Below are 13521 nucleotides of genomic sequence, written 5' to 3' on the forward strand. Positions count from 1 at the left end.
CATTCATTTTAATACATTTCCATATACAGTAAAAACTCCCCTAGTCCTAAGTCTGTTATAATACTCTCTCTGATACGAGGCAGTTGTACTTTGTAGGGGGAAAAAAATATAATCTGTTAATCCTGTTATAATTACCTTTGTTAGACTTTAAAAAAAAAAAAAAATATATATATAAATTGGAACAGTATCTTCTTTTGGAGGGGGGGAGAACTCATGCAAATGGCAGGAAGGGGTCTGGTGGCATCCTTGTCACCTTGCGGTCCACCCCCAATTCCCCCCGTGGAGCTGAGCTGTCAGCCCAGGGCTTACACTGGATCCAGTGTATAAATGTGCAAGCAGCAAAGAACAAATCACGTGTGCGCACCCAGAAAGCAGAGTGTAACTTACTTAAAAAATATATAATAATTCAGTGTATATTTTTATTTGCACAACTTCTGCCCGTAAGCAATGCAGCCTCGGTTTTGTTGGCCCCGCTCACCCAGCGATGTAAATCTTGGTGGCTGAGGAGCTGAATTTGACACTTGACAATTGCATATGTTAATTTTTACCTGTTTGCATTCAGTTGGCAGTCAGGTTATTTTAAAAAAAAAAAACAAAAAAACACAACACAAAACCCACATTCTATTTTTAAACAAGTGACTATTTGAAATCCACCACGGTGCAGCGAGGGCTTGATTGCAGGATGAGGGTTGAAAGACACAGTAACAGCTCTTTTAGCAGTATGTTAACGATGATGAGTAGAGCCAAAGTATATGGATTTAATAAGAGAAAAACAGTTACAGTGCTTTCTCATTGTCATTAATTCATGCAGTCGGCCAATGAAATTCAAAAAAAATGTCCATTTATATTTGGATACACCCTTTGCACAACCGATCCTCTTGTAATTATTGCGTGTCCGCTCCAATCAAAAGGGTTTTTTGAAAGGATTCCTCTGTATTTGGGTGTGAGATTTCATCCCGATTTTGAAAGTTACAGGTGGGTCCAGGGTGCCCGAGGAGGCTGCTGCCAGCAAAGGGAGCCCCGTCACGGGCACCGCCCTCTGCCATCACCCGGGCTCCACCTTCACCCGCAAATCACAACATCCAGGGCAGTCGCCCTCCACTCCTGCCAGAAAGGAAAGGGCGTACTCAAAGTATTTCAGGCCTTGCCCTTGCTTATTGTTTTTGGAAAGTCCTTTTTTTGTTTTGTTTCTTTTTTTTTTTTTTTGTTCAACCCACATCTTAACGTTCATTTGTGTTGGGCACGATAAGAGCCTGTCAGTTTATATTGTCAGGAGGGGAGGGGGGCATTTGGTGATGTTTGAAGTATTTTGGACTTCAGAAAAAGTATTGTTATGTTAGAAAAATGGATTTCTTCTAGTAGTTTGTAAATATATATCTATATGTGTACATATGTATATATTTATATACCTGCATATACTTTTTTATGTGCTTTGATATGCGTATAGAAATGAATATATGTATATACCTGCATATACTTTTTTATGTGCTTTGATATGCGTATAGAAATGAAGTCATGCTCTATACAAGTTAATAATTAAGTTATGTTCTTGACAAGGGAGGAGCCGTGGAATTACTGACTTCCCCACCACCACCATAATTAGTGCAGACGTCCCCATTGTTATTAAAGGGAGGCAGGAGCCAGCCCTCACCCAACAGCAGCTCGTGCCCGTCTTTGCCATGAGCATCGAGAGCGGCCAACGTTCCACTTTTCCAACACACAAACATCCACCACGTTTTTGGCTCTGCCACCTCTGCAGGCACGCAGAGCGCCTTCCAGACACGTGGTGTTTATACCTCACGCTCACCCTTGCTATTTTAAAACATCGCTACTTTATGGTGCATTTTCAAAGCTTTCCCCCCGGCGCCTCGTGCAGTTTGGAGGTTTCTCACCTGTTTACGCCACCGCTGGCAAATTCAAAACAAAAACACCTGATAAAAATCAAATATTATGTTGCTGACTGCAAAGTTCATTTCCCCTCAGAAGTCCTTCTTTAATTATAAAACCCGCATAACCCATTTCCTTTGGTGTGCAGAAAGGTGTGTAATTAAACTATCAGCATAATACCTTTCTACATGTAAAACCTGCACTTATGAACTTTAACTGCTGAATAAAAACTCCTATTACATGACCATTAAGTATTATGAATAAAGCAAGTCATTGTAGTACTTGATTAATTTTTATGCACTAACCATTGTGTTCAGCACAAATTTGGTTTCCATGGGTGTCCTCTCTCCCTCGGTTGTCCCGGTGGTCCAGCTGTCTTCACCCAGCTCTAAGGCTGTGATACATCTCTCCTGGCCATGGCCTGGAAAAACGTGGGGTGTTGTGTTTTTTGTTTTGTTGCTCTTGTTCTTGTTGTTTTGTTTTTTTAAGGTTGGACTCGATGATCTCAGAGGTCCCTTCCCAGAATTCCCAGAATTCTGTGATTCTGTGATCTGAACCTCCCCTGGCACATCTTGAGGCCATTTCCTTTTGTCTCTATCACCTCCTTTCAGTAGTTGTAGAGAGCAAGGTCTCTCCTCAGCTGCCTTTTCTCCAGGCTGAACACCCCCAGCTCCCTCAGCTCTCCTCATAAGACTTACTCTCTACATGGGTAATATTTAATTAATAATACACCTGATTTGGTCTTCTTCCACACTGATGGCAGACCCTCAGAGGAGAACCTCTCCATGCTGGTGATGCCTTCTCTTTCACAGGTTCCCAGAAGCTTTGCCTTACATGTGTTACCCACAGCCTTGCTCCTCCCAGAAATGTGTCCTCCACGTACCAACATCTTGCCAAGTGAAGTGGGAAGGTAAAAATAAATATCCCAGCTAAACCCCACCACTCCAACATCTTAATTGACAGCAAGATGGAGCATGCCAAGATGCTGAGGAGGATTTCATGGTGCTGGTCCTGGCTGCCGAGGAGCCTGCACTCAGCAGCCAAGAGGGATGCTGAGTACAGGCTCAGTCATTTGCATCTCCCATCCAAAATGTGAACGTTCAGGTCTCCAAGCCATTATTCACCAAATCCTTGCAGCCACGTTCCCATATGCTGCGTGATGGTTATTTGAGGCTCATCTTCGGAGTCTGGAGTCAGGAAGTTTAGCTCAGTTATAATCAATAGCATTTCCAGCTCTTGGAAATCTGCACTAACCACTCAAGGCAGCCAGTCTGCATTATGTCCTTGTCATATGTATATATTTGCATGTTCATTAGCCATGTAGTAGCACAGCTGTATGTGGTTTCATTTAGCTTTTAATTATCTTCTTCGGGTTGGTGTTTTCATCTCCACCAGACTTAGCAAAGAAAAGAAAATCACTTAGGCACAATAAATGCTGCTGAGCGGGTCTGGGGCAAGGACTATTTCCTTCTGCATCCCACTGTTCTGTTGCAAAAGAGATGTTTGGTTCAAAAGTTCCAACAAATTGATAATAAATCTGTCTCTTCGTTTTCCCCGTTGTATGCTTATCTTATTCAGGTGGTTGTGGGTGTAATTTTTCATTTGCAGCAGGTGGCTGTTTACATATTAGATAAACTCCATCCTTACAATCCTTGGCATGGATGTTTGTATTTGCTCCAACAGCTGCTGTTCCAGCCCTTGCTCGTACACAGATCAAGGCATCCTCCTCTTTTGATGGAAATGACTCATACCTCGGATGAGCTGAAACAAAAATACCATGCTCAGCTGCAGACACCTGCACCCAGGCACCGGGTTTAAAAGTTAGGATGTGGGTTCTAGCTAATTTTATTCTCTTCAGGTTCTTACACCACACCCTTTATTTTGGTTTCTGAGAAATTTCCATTAGTAAGAACAAAACAAGGTGACTAATATCAGCGTGAACTTTCTTCTCCTTTCCTTTCCCCTCCCTCCCCCCGCCATGCACAAAGAGAAAAATTATGTGATTTATTTCTTTCACCTCAATTACTTGTACCGAGGCCAGCCCTAACGCACTCCCCTTTGTTTCACTAGCTCGTAGGGTCAAAGGCTCAGGGGTCATCTTTGGTTTAGCAAGGGACGAGGTTATCTGTGGCTTTGCTACCCTGACGAGCGAATGGGGGTGCGATGCTGAGACAACCCCCCCCATATGCTCCTGCCTCTCCTGCATACAGCATCAACAAACAGAAGGCTTCCAGAAGAAGCCTTGGTGGAGAGGCCAATCTCATTTCACAGCAGGGAAAATGAGAACTGAGATTTTTTAATACGTGGTGACTTAAAAGCAGCCACAGAGAGGAGCAGGGCTGGAGGGTGCTGGCTGTCCCCGTCGTCAGAGCCAGTTGCTCGCTGCAGGAGCATTTCTTGTAGAGCAAAACACAGTGAAGTACCCCCAGCACCACGGGACGAGGTGAGTGTCTCAGCACAGCCAGCTCTGAAATTACAGATTTATATTTTTTTCTCTTACAAACATAGCACAATAGGAACACAAGTGTGCCAAAAGCCTGGAATCCTCAAGTGCTTGGCTGGTTCATGGGTGTGTGGGCCTCTTCATGGCTAATGGAGGGTATCACTGGTCTTCACTAGGGAAATACAGTGCCCGACTGTTTGGTTTGCTGATCAGCTTGTGCTCGTTAAAAGAGCTCCTTGACTCTGCTCAGGGTGAAAGTCCCCACTGGTGAGACAGTGTCCACTAGTGCAGATATATTGGTTTACCTTCATCCTTCCCGTAGGTGATGTCTAACAGCCTCTCACGGTTGAGCGGAGCACAGTTGATGAGCTAAAACAAGCCCTGCCTGGCTCTTTCGGTGCTGGTGACTGGCATTTTACTGCCCTTTTTTTTTTTTTTCTTCTTTGGTAAAGGAATGGGGCATAATCCATGCTGATGCGAGAAGCCACAACTTCACTGGAGCCAATAGTACTGTTTTGCTGTTACACCAATGGTTTATTTGGGGAAGAATTCCCAAGTGCCTGTTGGGGAATTGGAGCCAGGCTGCTGGGAGCAGATGGTGTCCCTTATCAAAGGGCGATAATTGTTCATGAATTAGACTCCTCTGCATCACCTTCCTTGCACAGACCCAGAGTAATGGCTGGAGCAAGCCCCATCTTCTCCGCTTGCCATTGCAGCAGCCTTCCTGTAGCAGGGGAAATATATTTTTATAGTTTGCTTACCTTGACACTTCAAACATTTTCCCAGCAAGCTGAAGGTGTAATTAAATGACATGCCAGATGCCAGCGAGCGTTATATTATACCACCTCTCAGCTGGGCTAGCGAAAGGGAATGAATGGAGCCTTAAGACAGCTCTCCTATAGATAGTTATTATCTCTTTCAATAAAGAATGGGTAAGGTTGAGCAAAATGTCAGTAAACCTGTAATTTTCTAGCCTTTCGGTTACCTCTGTTCTTCTGATCCACCAGTGATGTGAAGTTTTGTTGTACTTTGTTCCGTCAATTATGGCATCTCTCCAAGAAGGCGGCAGGCTCTTGTGTCACATATGCATATTTATGATAAGGTATGTTCTGATCTTCCTGTTGTGCCTGAAACCAGGTGTTCTGGGCCTTTTGAGGTGGGTGTGCAGCACGGCCTCTTTAGGGCAACAAAGCTTTTGGGGTAAAGCTCTTCAGCTGTAGGCTAAAAAAAGCAAAAGCTTGCTGGGAAAATGACAGCAAGATTTCGTAACTTCAAGATTTAAGAAATTAAACTATTTTTATAACTTTAATAATGTGTTTTCTAGAACATATTTGCTTCCTTCATTGTATCTGCTACCTCAGAAGATGGATCTGGTGTGTCTCTTGGCTGTTGCACTCAGGATTTAAACTGTTGGGTTTCCAGCTTTGCAGGACACCAGCCCAGTTCTCGGGGAGACAAGATGTTGGCTGTCACAAGACAAACTTGCCAATGAGATTTATTTACTTACTTGGAAGGGGAAATGTTATTTTAATAATCCAGCCAGCACGGGAGTGGAGGTGTTGGACATACTCATCGCTGGCTGAAGAAGGGGTTGCTGTAGCATCTTCTGGTCCTCTCTTTGCTGGCGATGTGTGCTCCTCATGGAGGGCAGGAGACCGAGCTGGGGAAGGAAAGGAATGTAGGAGCATGGGCTGGTTTGGGGGGAGGTAGGGGATTTGGAAAACCCAAACCTTGAAAATTCTTCATCTAGATATTTATATTTATCAAGAGCATGGGAGTCATGCTGGTTTAATACCAACATTTTTAACGGGTTGATGATGACTTCTTGCCATCTGGAAAGCCAATGACACTGGCCAGCCCCAGCTGGAGCTGAACTAGAGCACTAAATCCACCACCAGCAGCAAGGCTCTCCTCTGCTATTTGTGGGTGAGACATTTCATTTGACAGAAGAAAGCAACAGCCTGAAACTTCCGTGTGCTGTCAGTTCAGCCTGTGCAGGGCACTTCTTTCAGAAGTGAGGCGTGCTCATAATTAAAGATTAATTTACTAGCACTAAAACCAAAGCTTTCCTCAAAGTCTACTGTCAACAGACATGCTCCCTTTCAGTGACATTTGCATTTCTAATTGGGACTGCTTATTACCGGGAAGTCTCTGCAGCTGAGATTTAATTTTATAGATTTGCTGGTTGTCCTCTTAAACCAGTGCTCTGCAACTGATATTACCTAGTCTTGCTTTCAGTGTGTGTGTGTGTGTGTGTGTGAGCAGGCACAATTTCACCCAACCAGATGGGCCTGAGCATATGCAAGCAGGGGAAACCACCATGTGCATCAAGACGATGGCTTGTCAGTGAGAAACGTTGAAAAGGTCAGTCCATATAGAGAGGCCAGATGAGTAGAGGAGCAAGAGCAGAAATGGAGAAGGCCAACTCTCTGCTTTTGTGCTGTGTTAATGGTTTCTCCGTTCTCTCAAACTGTGATATTTCTACTTCGGAAGATAAATTCAGACTCTTACACATTTTAACAGAGATGTGAATCACTTTCCTTCTCTAATTTACTGATTGCTTTTTTTTTTTTTTTATAATTTGTCCTTGAAGAATTGATGTTAAGAAATCTGTTTAACAAGTTATAGAATATCATTTAGTCATCAGAAATTGTAAATAAGTGGGTTTTTATGGCATGGCACTTCCCATCCCTCTAAGAAGTCCTGCTGTAGTGCAAGGATCAAAACCCCAGCAGTCAAAGCCCTGTACACACACTGTGAGAGAGACGGCGCCTGCCCAGAAGAGCTTGCTGCTGGAATAGGCGGGAGAGAAAGGAAATATTATTATTATTCCTCTTTAACAGATGGGAAACCAAGGCGCAGAGAGTTGAAGAGACTTGCCAAAAGTCAGACAGAAATCTGAAAACAGCCAGGAACCGAATCCAGGTCTGCTGAGACTCAGGCCAGTGCCTTAATCACTCGTCTCTTCATAGATTTTATTTCTGCAGTTAATTGAGTTATTCACTAGGACAAACTATGAAATTTCTGCCTCTAGCTATAGTGCCGGTGCTCTTATATCCTCTTCTACCCCACACGTAATTCCTTTCTGTTTTTCACCCTTCACACATCAAGCAGCCTCTCTCCTCCTCCTCCCACTTAGGAAGGTACCCTGCAAAGCTCTGCCATCATTTGTGTACTCCAGCCCTCACCTTCCTCACAAATAAATTCCCTTCTTCTTTGCCGACCTCCATCTGATTTGCCCACAGCCTTGTGACATTGATGGTGCTGGAAGCCCCATAGCTGTCTGTAGAGCTGGGATTAACTCCCAAAGTCAGATGCTCGGTCCCCTGGGAAGGAAGAATTTGTGGGTACCACCACGGTCCCACCCCACACGCATCCCAGCCCAAAGCCTGGCCACAAACCCCTGCACACAGCCCCGTGCTGGAGAACTTCAGGGTGTAAGCAAAGAGCTTATGCAAATCCTCTCCTATCCATCACGAAAGGGAGTCCTTCATACTTCAGAAACGATGGGAGAAACAATCTATCGATATTCTGTAATGAGCATAAATGCCCTTTATAAATTGTTTCCCTTTTATTGACTCTAAAGCAAATGTAGCCGTGAATGCTGTACATTAATACATTTTATACCTTCTAATGGTTTGATGGCCTCATATATCCAGTAACGCTGAGAATAATCATTAGATTGTAAGGAGTGCAAAATATGTTTTATCACTTGAAAATGGAATTCCTTCTTGAAAGGTAAAACCAGTGGTAGATCATTGATTTGAAAGGTCAGGGTTAAAAAGCTTATTAACGACTGGGTTAAGCTCTAGTAAAATTCTTTGTTTTACTCAGCTGTATGAAGCATTTAGCTAAGTGAGACTCTTCATTAGGACATTAGTGCTTTTATACTAGCTGTGTAAGGTAAAATCAGTAATTTCCAGCTTATGTTCAGGAAAAATGCATTGCAAGTAGCACATACTCCTCCAAATAACGCTGAGCGAGATGTGGCTGTGGGTACGATGGAAAACGACTGCTGCAGAGTCCTGGGGTGGGGGCATCAACCCCTGCTTCTCCCTGTCCTGTGCTGGGGACCCCTGAGCAGGCGTTGGCCAAGCAGATCTATCACGTAGCGCAGCAGACTGCTGGCTAGAAATACTAGCTGGGGTCCAAGAAGCCATATAGTTATGTCAGGATGCCAAAGCGCTGAGTTAATTAGCCCCGACTCCCTAAAGGGCTTTAGATTAGCTCAAGCACTGGGTTCACGGGGCTGCAATGCTTCCTGCCTCCGAGACCAGGAGCTTCTGCTGGGGGGGAATATGTGTCCTCTTGCAAGTTCCCTAAAAGACACACGTGAGTCACATCACGTGGAGAAAAGGTCTGTGTTTTGGGTACGCCAATGGTACCAACACAAGATCCTCACCTTATTTCCATCCCAGCCACCATGGGAGCAGAAGAACAGCAGGGCAGAGCGGGACCATGGCATGGGACACTGCTCATTGAGAGTGATGGGATTTGTTAGAGGTCACATGGGAAATTTGGGGCAGGGGAACAACTCATACCTGCTGGAAGAGCAACCGCTGGCTGTCCTTTCCTGCCAACCCACAGGCCTGCTGTACTGGTGGACCTAGAAAAAAAAATAAGTTTATGAATTGCTTCATTAAAGTGAAAAATATCTCAAGGCACCATGGTATAGCAAGGCAAACATGAACATATGTGTTCAAACCACATGAAAATAAGAAAGGTGGTTACCCAGCAGCACACTGCACCAGCCCTGCCCACATGCCAAAACAAAAAAAAAGTGGAAATAATTTGAAATAATTATTGTTTGTGAGGGTTTTTTCTTCCTTTCTTAGCCATTGTCTCTTTAGAGGCCCGAAGAGACTGAGCCTGGGTGTGATGTGGGAGCACAGAAAGGAGGGATCAGCCGCCTCAATTTAGCACTGCCGTAAACAAGAGCAGATATTTTAATGCTGTGCCATAACACAGCTACTGGTAAAGACAAAATGTCAATGTCAGAAGTGATGTAAAATAATTTCACACAGCTTAGTTTTACTTTAGTATTTTACTAATTTAAAGAATGACTTTTTTTTGTTAATGAAATGTATTGAAGGAGACCACACTAGGGTCAAGTCCCTCTCCATCGCCCTGGTAAACCACAGCAGGGCAGGAAAGGCAGCACCAGCACCAAGCTCCCAGCTACCTTCTGACACTGCAAACACTGATACATCGCTGGGGAATAACCAAATCCTCTCACACAGGCACTGCCATGTGCTGACCGTCAACTTGAGGCACTTTCCTCTGTGCAACGGTGAAATCTCCTCCTCCTCCATCCCTCTTCGCTTGGTTGCATGCTAGCTTTTTTAAACTTTGTTTATTTTTAGCACTTTGAAAAATTCGTGCTGTTTTCAAAAAGATCCTTAATGTTTGTCCTTGGCATCTTCTACCTGTTTCTAACAAAAAAGAGAGACCTAAAACTCTGTCCCACTGTATTAAGAAGGCTTTTTAATGTTTTTAATGGAACAAAATAACAATACAGAATATAATACCCATGGCATGTGCTTGGTGCAGCATAATTGCTCTGGGATATTCAATCCTTTTCATATAAAGCAGCCGTACCAACCCAACCATCGGAACAACTTTAATATTTTACAGTGAAATTAAATCGCAGATTAAAACAGATGGTTCGAACATTTCATTACAAGCCGTGGCGCTTATTTGCTGACCATTGGCTGGTATATGTAAACATATAAAAAGCAAAAGAGCCCTTGGATACAAACCATACTCTCGCTTAGCTTTTCATTCATGGTTACAGCATGGTTATGAATGTTATGGATCCAGACAGGGTCTTTAAAGGTGCTGAATTCAATTTACTTTTACCGATGAAAGGAAGAGGTCATGGAAAGTGCAGAATGGGTGGGAAGAAGACAGGGGCTTTGTTAACTGTCCTGCCAATGCTCTTCAGTTCACAGCTTGGTGGGTCCAGAGCCTTCGCTCTCTTCATGGCACAGGAACCCAGCACCAGCCCCTGCCACCCCAGGATGCTGCTGGCTCCCACCCATGTAGCTGCACCCGGAGTTTGGCCTGTTGTCCTCAGCTTGTGGCTGCAGGAGAAGGTGCCATGGATTTCTGTGCTCCAGGCCAACCCATGCCTGTGCTTTCATTGCTGACTTTGGATGCCTCTGCTTTGACTGCCTGTTGGGAAACCGTCTAAAACAGATTAAGCTGTAGGTTCCTTATACCTTTGTTTGCTTATCTGGTGAAAGGGACCAGTGTCTATGGCATGTGGAAGCAGAAAGGTTTAATTAGCCCACAAAAAAGCTGGAGGGGGACTTGTAGAGATGTAGTGATAAGATGTAGGGCATATAGTGATAGTATGAGGGGTAATGGCTTCAAACTGTAAGAGGTTAGACTTAGATTAGATATCAGGAAGAAATTTTTCACTCTGAGGGTGGTGAGACACTGAACAGTTTTCCCAGAGAAGCTGTGGCTGCCCCATCCCTGGAGGGGTTCAAGGCCAGGCTGGATGGGGCTTGGAGCAACCTGGTCTGGTGGGAGGTGTCCCTGCCCAGGGCAGGGGGGTTGGAACTGGATGATCTTTAAGATCCCTTCCAACCCAAACCATTCTATGAGTCTATAATTAAATGTTTGCAAAGTACTTTGAGGTCACCAGATGAAAAAATGCTGCTTAACAGCAAAGCATGAACATCTGGAGTAAGGAACAAGACTGTTGTTGAGCAGTGTCTCTAAGGGGTGGGTGTGTGTTTTGGGAACCTGAATGGGCAGAGAAAAGCCAAAGGCTGCTGCTCTGCTCAGCCCTGTACGGCCAGGGCAGGGTGGGCATCTCACACGGTGTGACAGAGAGGGCAGTGCCATCAGCCCATCAGACAAGCCCTCCTCACTGAATGAGTTAACTCTGTGCTAAAAGGTATTAAATAAACCCCTCGCAATTACAGCAAGTATTTCCCCGCGTTTCCAATGCCGCGCTCAGCGACGTTGCCCCAGGTATTTCATTTTTCAGATATTGTCAAACAAACAGAATTCTACTCTAAAAATAATTACGAACAGATCTATAAACGTATTTAGCTTTGGCAGAACTGAAATGAATAGATGTTTCCTAAATGTAATTGTGTAAATTGTGTAAATGCCGTGCCTTCAGACATTTTCCATGCTGGTTAGTGCTGGGTTAGAGGAAGCGTGGGGACTTCAGGAACTCAAAATTTCATTCTGCACGTCTCCGTAGGCAGCACAGTGAGCCAAGGGTATTCTGTTTTAGCTCTGCTTCATGATGCAGTAGCATCATGAAGCATTATTAGCACCCAGGGAGGACACAGTATGTGCATTACAACCTTGCGTATGGATTAGGAAAGAAAGCACTTTCTCCTTTGCTGTTGGTGTGTCCAGCAATCCCAGTCAGCATCTCTCTCCCAAGGAGTCAAGTCTGAATGAGCCTGGGCTTATGGTACCCAAAAGACTGGAAAATAAATTTAAGTTTTCATAGCTTTAGGAGAAAAAAATAAAGCTATGGTGCTACCAGGTACATTTTTTGACTGGTGCATCACTGGGCTTGCTGGGACCTCTGCTGTGAGCTGCTTCACAGCCACCAATGTAGTCCATATTACTCCAGGCCTCAGAAATAATGAACATCTATCATACAGGATAGTGCAGGGCCTCATTCCTCGCACAGGGTTTCAAACCTTGAAGCAACAATGTGCAAAGACACATTCACAGGTGTCCACATCTGCTTCAGAATTTAAACCTTAAACACTAGTCCTACAAGGGCTTTAAGACAAGGAGCACGTAAAGATGCTTCCCCAAAGTACAGGGGAAGGCATTAGACAGAGAGGGTCACCTTTTTGTGACACTGTTCTTTTAGGATCATAGCTACTTCTTCAGACACATAATCCTTGATCATTTTGTGTTAAAGCTATCATGCAGAAGAGTTTGCTCAAATAATAGCATACTGTTGACAACAAACTAGAAGAGCCATTTAAAAAAAAATATCTTACAATGCATGCTTAAAAGTGTAAAAAAAGAAGGAATTGTATTTTTAAAATCAGTATTTATCAATAGTCCTGGCTATAACTGGGGATTCACAGCATGGATGCTGAAAGAATGGAGACAGCATTGTAATGAAAAAAGCGTATCCATCATCAACAATACAATACTTACCGTGACCTAAGGTCAGGTTTGTACAGTTACACCAGATGTTAGATTTCAGCCGTTCTTTGAAACGAAGAAACACAATGGTTACTATTCCTGTAGTGTTGTGGATTTCATTAAACAACAGGTTTATCTGCCAGCTTTAAAACGCAGAGCTAGATTAGGATATTCTAACATTTAGGTTTCAGAAAGATCCGGTAAGCATAACGTAAAGTAGGACTGGGGCGCTATAAAAAAAGTGCTATTTTGAATGCAACAGCCAGCTTTTTCCAGTGGCAAAATTCGGAGTGATGGAAAGGGCGAAGGCAGCACATACAGTAAATAGCTCTAACGGCGTAGCTGTTTCCAAAGCAGCCCAGGAAAGGGTGTGTGTGATCCCTGGGGATGTGTGGGGCCATCACTAGAGGAGCCAAGCCTAAAAGAGGGTTGGAATTGCTTAGGATTTCCTTTGGTCATCCCCTTGAACTAGGCTGCTACAGCCCTGGCTGCTCCCCTCCCTCACCTCTGAGCTCAGCCCATTTCTCCAAATATGAGACATTTCCTTGCAGCACTGGGCTCTCTTTTACCTAATTTGCTTTATTTCAGTTCCCTGAGCAGTCACTGTGATTTTTTTATATAATTCTACGTATAATTTGTTATGCACATATATAAATATAGTATATAATTATATTATATATTTAAAATGTTACATTATGTAACACATATACACATATCACACATATCCATTACCATACACACATGCATATGTATCCATATCCATACATACATATCCATAACCTTAAGAAATGACTGCCACTCTAAAATCATATTCTTATTCATTATTATTAATCAGGATACTTACATTCTCAGGCTGAACAGAAGAGATAAAAGACAGGCTTGTCGGAGTTACAAAGAAGCCTTTCGATCATCTTGTCCTCTTTTTTCTTCACCCCCAGGACTCTGCGTTGTTTGTAAACAAACAGTCCCTGTTTTGGACAAAGCAGGTGAGGCAGAGGAGCAAGGTCTGGGTCCTGAATTATTTCATTAAAAATTAAAGCTTTATAAAAGTG

General features: G+C 43.6%; 1 long non-coding RNA gene across 1 annotated transcript; it reads right to left on the minus strand.

Annotated features, from left to right (window-relative positions):
• Nucleotides 1–5845: 5845 nt before the first annotated feature.
• On the minus strand, nucleotides 5846–12535 carry LOC106890732. The gene is made up of 3 exons (XR_001412568.1): nucleotides 12482–12535; nucleotides 8872–8936; nucleotides 5846–5990 (listed from the first exon to the last, which is right to left on the minus strand). It is a non-coding gene; the product is annotated as an uncharacterized LOC106890732 (long non-coding RNA).
• Nucleotides 12536–13521: the final 986 nt, after the last annotated feature.

This window comes from Calidris pugnax, unplaced genomic scaffold (assembly GCF_001431845.1).
Source record: "Calidris pugnax isolate Ruff unplaced genomic scaffold, ASM143184v1 scaffold81, whole genome shotgun sequence".
Taxonomy (NCBI): domain Eukaryota; kingdom Metazoa; phylum Chordata; class Aves; order Charadriiformes; family Scolopacidae; genus Calidris; species Calidris pugnax.